Here is an 8,274-nt window from a genome sequence, read left to right as displayed (position 1 = left end):
ATTACCAAAGGATTACACTTTGTGATCATTTAGTGCAAAAGGTGAAATGTTTAAAAGAACAGCTCTGTAGATGGTGTGTCTTGCCTATCAATCTGTATTTTAAAATGTCTGAAACTGTTCAGATCACCTGCAAGAGAAAGCAAATAGTATTTTATTTTATTATTTATTTATTTATTTATTTATTTAAGGATTTTTATGCCGCCATTCAGCCAAAAAAAGGCTCTCATGGCGGCTTACAAAAGTATTTCTTGACAGTCCCTGCCCACAGGCTTACAATCTAAAAGTCATGACACAAAAGGAAAGGGGATTGGGAGGGAGGAGGAGGAGGGGGAAAAGGAAAGCAAATTCAGGCACTACAATCTTAGTTGGAAAAGTTCAGCAGTTACAGGTGACAGCAGGAGGGAGGGGTGCTCTCAGCTGGAGCTGACCCAGGCATGGTGGAGAGGTGCCTGGCTGCTGCTTCCTCCCTCACTGGTGGCCTCTGCAGAGACAGTTGGTAGCAGGAGGGAGGGGGCTCTCAGCTGGAGCTGGACCCAGGCACGGTGGAGAGGTGCCTGGCTGCTGCTTCCTCCCTCACTGGTGGCCTCTGCAGTTACAGTTGACAGCAGGAGGGAGGGGGCTCTCAGCTGGAGCTGGACCCAGGCACGGTGGAGAGGTGCCTGGCTGCTGCTTCCTCCCTCACTGGTGGCCTCTGCAGAGACAGTTGGTAGCAGGAGGGAGGGGGCTCTCAGCTGGAGCTGGACCCAGGCACGGTGGAGAGGTGCCTGGCTGCTGCTTCCTCCCTCACTGGTGGCCTCTGCAGTTACAGTTGACAGCAGGAGGGAGGGGGCTCTCAGCTGGAGCTGGACCCAGGCACGGTGGAGAGGTGCCTGGCTGCTGCTTCCTCCCTCACTGGTGGCCTCTGCAGTGACAGTTGGTAGCAGGAGGGAGGGGGCTCTCAGCTGGAGCTGGACCCAGCGGAGAGGTGCCTGGCTGCTGCTTCCTCCCTCACTGGTGGCCTCTGCAGAGACAGTTGGTAGCAGAAGGGAGGGGGCTCTCAGCTGGAGCTGGACCCAGGCATGGTGGAATTTTGATCTGAATTAATACTATTTATTAATTATAAAAACATACATTGGACAACTTAAAATGAAACTTGGTTCCATAAACCTTGCATATACTTTCCCCATCTATCAATTGTTTGTGGATAATTAAACACATTTTTAAGAACTGCCAAAAAAGCTGTAGTACTGTTTGTAAATTTTCAGTCGTATTGGAATGCTACAGCTGAAGTCATGGTGAGTTGTCATGCTTACATAAGTAATTTTGTTGATCTTACTAACTAAAGTGGTGAGCCGTACATATTGCATTTTTATCTGGCAGTTAAAACAAAAGGTAGTAGGTGACCCTAAGAAGAAAGCCACGTTATATTTCATTACTTGAACAAACAAAAATAGGAACTAAGTATAGATATTAATATTTGACTCAAGAAAAACGGGAAGATGTATTGTGCTAAAATATGTTGCCAAAGCGAAATATATCCTATTTTAAGAGAGGATTAATTTTGTTTAGCTTAACACTCAGTTTATTTAGTCATTTTGTGAAGCAAAGGTCTACTTTGGGCCAAGTACCTAAGACATGCATTTCTCTCTGGGTCACAATTTTGTTTTATTTGGCTCACTTGTAGTTCTTTCTCCACCCTTACTGAGTGTCCCCACTATGGGCCAACATTCTCTGAATGCAATAAAGCTGAGTAGGGGTGAATGCAACACATGTTTAGCATTAGTTATTGACACAGAACTGACTAAGATACTATGACATACAAGGTTTAAGATGATTTAAGCCATTTGTTGATCTGATATTTAAAGGAAGAGGACAATGTCTCTTATATTTCAGTCAGGTTTCAGGCCTGGTTTTGGCACAGAAACAGCCTTGGTCGCCCTGTATGATGACCTATGTCGGAAGACAGAGGGAGTGTGGCTCTGTTGATTCTCCTTGATCTCTCGATGGCTTTTGATACCATCAACCATGGTATCCTTCTGGAGCGACTGGCTGAGTTAGGCGTGGGAGGTACTGCATTGCAGTGGTTCCACTCCTACCTGGCTGGTCGGCTCCAGAAGGTGGTACATTTCAGCCCTGAGCCTGGATGCCCAGGTTTCGGTGGTGGCCAGATGTGCATTTGCACAGGTAAAGCTAGTGCGCCAGCTGCACCCGTTCCTAGAGATGTCGGACCTGGCCTCAGTGACACATGCCTTAGTTACATCCTGATTGGATTACTGTAACACACTCTACGTGGGGCTGCCTTTAAAGAGTGTTCGGAAATTCCAGCTGGTTCAAAGAGCTGCAGCCAGATTGTTGACTGGGGCTGGTTACAGGGAGCATACAACTCCCCTGTTAAAACAGCTCCACTGGCTTCCAGTCTGTTTCCAGGCACAATTCAAAGAGCTGGTTATGACCTCTAAAGTCCTATATGGCTCGGGTCCAGGTTATCTGAAAGACCGTATTCTCCCTTATGAGCCTGCCCGTGCTTTGAGATCTTCTGGAGAAGCCCTTCTTTCAGTCCCACCATCTCCACAGGCACACTTGGTGGGAACATGGGAGAGGGCCTTCTCAGTGGCTGCTCCAGTGCTTTGGAACTCTCTTCCCGGGGAAGCTAGACTGGCTCCCTCCTTGATGGGCTTTCAGAAGCAGGAAAAAACTTGTTTGTTCCAGCAGGCATTTGGAGTAGAATCTAGTCCTCCATCTGCGTTAAGGACTTGTAAAGTTTATGTTTTAATATTGTAAAATATATATATATATTTTTGGTACATTTCTTTTCCTAGGTTTAAAAAGTATATATTTTAAATTTTGTAAGGCCGCCTTGAGTCCCAGTATTGGGCAAAAGGTGGGATACAAATAATAATAACAACAACAACAACAACAACAACAATAATACATGAGGGACATTGCTTGGCTCTGTGGATTCTCCAGTATGGGATTCCGCAGGGGTCAGTCTTGTCCCCCACACTGTTTAACATTTAAATGAAACAGTTGGGTGAGAGCATTCAGAGTTTTGGTGTTGTCAACAGAATGCTGATGACACACAGCTCTGCTTCTCCTTTTCATCTCCAATAGGTGAGGCTGTGCATGTGCTGAACTGGTGCCTGGCCACGACAATGGACAGGATGAGGGCTAATAAACTGAAGCTCAATCCAGACAAGACTGAGATGCTGTTAGTGGGTGGTTCTTCTGACTGGATAGAGGGTGTTCAACCTGTTCTGGATGGGGTTGACCTCCCTCTGAAGGAGCAGGTTCATAGCTTGGGGGTTCCCCTAGAACCATCTCTGTCACTTGAGGCTCAGGTGGCCTCAGTGGCACAGAGTGCCTTCTACCAACTTCAGTTGGTGGCCCAACTACGCCCCTATCTGGACAGGGATAACCCAGCTTCAGTTGTCTATGCTCTGGTAACCTCCAAATTAGATTACTGCAATGCGCTCTACGTGGGGCTGCCTTTGAAGATGGTTCGGAAGCTGCAGCTTGTGCAAAATGCAGCAGCCAGATTGATAACCGGATCCAGAAGGTTTGAGCATATAAGACTGACTCTGGCCAGCTTGCATTGGCTGCCTGTACGTCTCCGAGCCAAATTCAAGATGCTGGTTTTAACCTATAAAGCCTTGCATGGCTTGGGACCACAATACCTGATGGAACACCTCTCTCGACATGAACCTACCTGTACACTAAGCTCAACCTCTAAGGTCCTCCTCCGGGTGCCTACCCCAAGGGAAGCTCGGAGAATGGCAACAAGGGAGAGGGCCTTTTCAGTGGCGGCCCCTCAATTATGGAATGATCTCCCTGACGAGGCTCGTATGGCACCAACATTGTTATCTTTTTGGCATCAAGTCATGATTTTTCTCTTCTCCCAGGCATGTAACAGCATATGCTGAGTTTTTAAACTGACTCCAGAATAGTTGTTTAAACAGATGTCTGTTTGTTTGTATTTTATGCTTTTTGTGGTTTTAAATTTTCTATATTTGTTTTTAATGTTCACTGTTTTTAACTTTTGTAAACCACACGGAGAGCTTCGGCTATGGGGTGGTATATAAATGTAATACATAATAATAATAATAATAATAATAATAATAATAATAATAATAATGTTGTTGTTGCCCAGCAGCAGAAGGTCCATTAATTAATTGCATTCTTATGGGAGTGCTACTAAATTTCAAAAGCTGGAAATTACACTGGCAACGAAGAGGATCCCTTATTGAAGATTTATAATTACAATGATTATCCATCTTATCATTGTAATTGTGCAGTTGGAGCCATAACCATACAGCTTCTTGTGTATGTACAATTTAGTCTGCTCCCAAAATGTAGTCTACATTTAACGTAACAGTGCAATCCTATACACGTTCTCAGAAGTTCCTTCATGTTCGAAGGGTTTTACTCCCATGTAAGTTACTGAGGATTCACAAATAACTTCCATGGTTCTAACAAATTGGCAAAATCTTTATTTCTTCCAAGTAGATTTAGCAATACCCTGAGACATCTGAATGTGGGAAGAGATTTAACTTGCCATGGGTAAGGTTACACTCCCCTTGAAGACTTAGGTTTGCAGATGGGTACACTCCTGGATTCAGCCCTGTGCTGGATGCCCACCTTCTGGCAGTGGCCAGGAGTACAGTTTTATACTGTATGTTTTTTTCTGTATGCCGCCCTGAGATCTTAGTGATATAGGGCGGGATATAAATATTTTAAATAAATAAATTTGCACTATTAAGGCTAGTATGCCAGCTGCACCTGTTCCTGGAGATATCAGATCTGGCTATGGTGACACATGCCTTTGTTACATCCCAATTGGACTACTGTAAGTCTTCAGAAATTTCAGCTGGTCCAGAATCCTGCAGCCAAACTATTCTCTAGTGCCAGTTCTAAGGAGAATGCAACAGCTTCACTGATCATTGGTTCATTACTGGACAAAATTCAAAGGGCTGGTCATTATTTCTAAAGGCCGGTACAACTTGGGAGCAGGCTATTTGAAAGTCTGCATTGTCTCATTTGAGACTGTCCAGGTTTAAGGATCCTCTGAAAAGGCCCTTCTCTTTATCCAGCCATCTTTGGAAGCACATTTGGCAGGAATGTGGGGCCTTGTTGGTGGCTGCTTCAATATTCTGAAACTCCCTATCAAGTGGGGTGTCGGGGCAGGTTATCTCCATCTTTGATGACCACCCACTGACAGGTAAATATATATTTTATTCAAACAAGTGTTTATCAAGCAAGTCAGCTTAAAAGTAGGTTTTAATTGGTGGATGTAGTCTGTTTTTAATTTTATAGATGTGTTTTTAATTTATATGCTCCTACGCTTTAATTATAATTGTGCATTTTATGTTTTTATTGTTAGTCACCTTCCGCACAATATGTGGTGAAAAGGCAGGATATAAATTTAATAAATAAAAGTAACAACCTTAGTAATGGTTGTTACTTTTATTAATGCTGGGCTACCTGGATAGTCCTAGACAGCAAAAGGTGCTTATACAAATTATTTGAAGTTGTGCAAAATGAATGTAATTTCCTTCTGTAATGGCACTCTAAACTCTTGTTGGGGCATAGGAATATTCCAAAAGATAGTGTTACAGAACTGTATGAACCTTTTACCATACCAACAGACACTTATAGTTTCCTTTCCTCATGTAAGCGCATGGGGGTATATTGGGATCCCTCAAAATTGCATTTAGAATCACAAGTCCAATGAATTGATATAGAATGTTTTGAAAATTATACTTTCCCCTTAATGCTTAGAAACACATTGTACTTCCTAATATCATTATGATCTTACAACAATTCACTTTAGCAAACATAAGGAGCATCTCAAATTGACATAAGGATACACTGATGTGAATATTTACACACCAGAGATTGGTAATAAAGACTTACTGGGAAACCATTGGAGCCTTGGAGCTATCTTGGTGCTTATACCTTCCCTCTCTACCCCATAAAAGGTAGAGGTGTGTGTGTGTGGAAGCCCATGTCTCATATGAACATACTGGTAATATACGTTTTCCCCACTCTGAAATATGCACAAAAATAAACAGTTGTACTCTTGTGAGAGCAGATTGAGCAGCTGTAGTCTAAATCCTAGCTTTAATGTGGGATTTGACAGGTGATGGCCAGGTAGATAATGTCTAAATCAGAGAAACCATATTCTTGGTATATTTATCGTTAAACATGATAAAGGTAGACATCTATACAAATATATTTTGGAGAGGCAATTTGAAAAGGCATAATTCTGAAAGTCTATGGTTTTCCATTGAAATTGATCCAGCAATGTATAGTATGATTACAGGTTCGGTAATTTATAGCATGATTTCAGGATATTCTTCTACCCAGCCACAGAATCATTGGGCGTACACTTCGCAATAATACCATCTTTGCTGATTAGAGGATGATAGCTTTTTCCAGTCTCCCAGTGTTATATAGTCCTGATTTAAGAAATGACCACTATATCATCACTTGTTAGGAAAGAGTTATTTCAGCGTTTCCTCCAGCAGCCTCTCAAGTATAAGTGAATGAACATCATAGAATGGTAGACCATCCACTTCCATTGCCAGACTCGCAGTTTTTCCACTCCGGACTTGGTTCTGCTGTAATATTTTCAGCAACTTTTCTTCCTAGACAAAAAAAATGGATAGCATTGTCAATGTACCCATCATTCGGAGACTGTTAATCAAAACCATGATATTAAACTATTCATGTTTTCAGTCTTTGGGTTTTTGGGTTTTTTTGGTAAATATTGCTAGGACAGTGGCAGAGGGATATCAATATAAGCTGTGCATCCTGTTTTCTTTGCCTTGAAATCATGCAATATCAACCATTTCTAGTGACACCAATGAGAGTTCAGTAATGCTACACATGTGTGCCTGGATTCTAGCACATAACAGAAGGAAGGATGGGTAAACATATTTTCCCCAGTGTGAAACAACATTTTAAACCACCCTCTCTAAAGCTTCTTTATTAAAAACATGCATATAAAATTATCTATAAGTGCCAGTAGCCATCCTGGGGATGGTGAAACTGCTGCCCCCCATGGGCACAGAACCCCCCTCCGCAGCTCTGTGCCTGTTTGTAAAGCCCCGCTACTCGTGGGGAGGAGGGAGACCCAGAAGATTGCACCACACTGTCTACATTCCTCGGGATTGTCCCAGAACCACAGGAAATATGGGGATGTGCTGTCCATTTTATCCCAGGGAAAGCGAGAAATCATCCCCAGTTAACCCCGGGATCAGCTGTGTGTAATTTGGACACACAGGGATGACCTCGAGTTGACCCCAGGATAAATGAATGGCGTAGACATACCCAGTGTAATACAGAAGAGGACAATGGGTAATATATTCCTCTTGACAAAACCAGTAAAGCACAAAGCTACTGAGAAGTGGCTTAACCCCAAGAACCATTTTTGGCTTGAGCATAAGAATTAGGTAGTATAAACTATCCCAATTTTGATTCTAGTATGAAATTCTGTTCACCTGCTCTCGTTTGTATCCCTCAGAGCACTTCTGAGAGTGACAAGGAAGTAGGACATCCAGAGTAGTCTTTGGAATAGTGACAGGTAGTTGTATAGGGTGATCATATGGAAAGGAGGACAGGGTTCCTGTATCTTTAACAGTTGTATAGAAAAAGAAATTTCAGCAGGTGTCATTTGCATGCATGCACCACCTGGTGAAATTCCCTCTTCATCACAACAGTTAGAGTGAGCAGATACAGGAAGGCAGCTGCATACAAATGACAGCTGTTGAAATTTCCTTTTCTATACAACTGTTAAAGATACAGGAGCCCTGTGCTTCTTTTCATATGGTCACTGTAATATAAGTAACTGTGTTCAGTATTAGGATTTAGAGTTGTAAATAACTCACTTATTTAGGACCTGGCCAATTAATTTAACTAGAATATATTTGGAATTGGTACCAAAAATATAGGAAGAGTTTTAAGTCATTTTAATAATGCAGACACTGAGAGTGAAAAGAGGAGGTTAGTACAACTTAATTGGGCTAGAATAGGGGGTGGGGGAACCCACCAACCTCAATTTGGAAAGAAGTATTTTAACAGATTGTACAAATTGTATGGAATGTTGGCTCCCTTAGGAATGACTGTTTCACCTTAACAGAAGGTAGCGCTGAAGTTCAGGAAAACTAATTCAGAATTTATTGTTGGGAGTTCATAGTAAAAGCATATCTTAACAGAGACAATTTCATTTTCTTCTCTTCTACAGAGTTGTTCTAATTAACTAAAAGTTATTTCCACTAATTACTGAGACTGGGAAAT

The 8,274-nt window shown here is 42.3% G+C and overlaps 1 protein-coding gene across 1 annotated transcript in view; it reads right to left on the bottom strand.

Annotated features, from left to right (window-relative positions):
• Positions 1–6,099: 6,099 nt before the first annotated feature.
• DGLUCY (D-glutamate cyclase) overlaps positions 6,100–8,274 on the bottom strand; it is a 32,385-nt gene continuing 30,210 nt past the window's right edge. The window contains exon 13 of the mRNA XM_063117959.1: positions 6,100–6,623. The gene's annotated coding sequence lies outside the window, so the exon portion shown is untranslated. The remainder of the gene's footprint in view (positions 6,624–8,274) is intronic.

The sequence above is a fragment of the Elgaria multicarinata genome, chromosome 2 (genome assembly GCF_023053635.1).
Source record: "Elgaria multicarinata webbii isolate HBS135686 ecotype San Diego chromosome 2, rElgMul1.1.pri, whole genome shotgun sequence".
NCBI classification, from domain to species: domain Eukaryota; kingdom Metazoa; phylum Chordata; class Lepidosauria; order Squamata; family Anguidae; genus Elgaria; species Elgaria multicarinata.
Note: the sequence above shows the minus strand (reverse complement) of the source record. Positions and strands in the feature narration are given on the sequence as shown.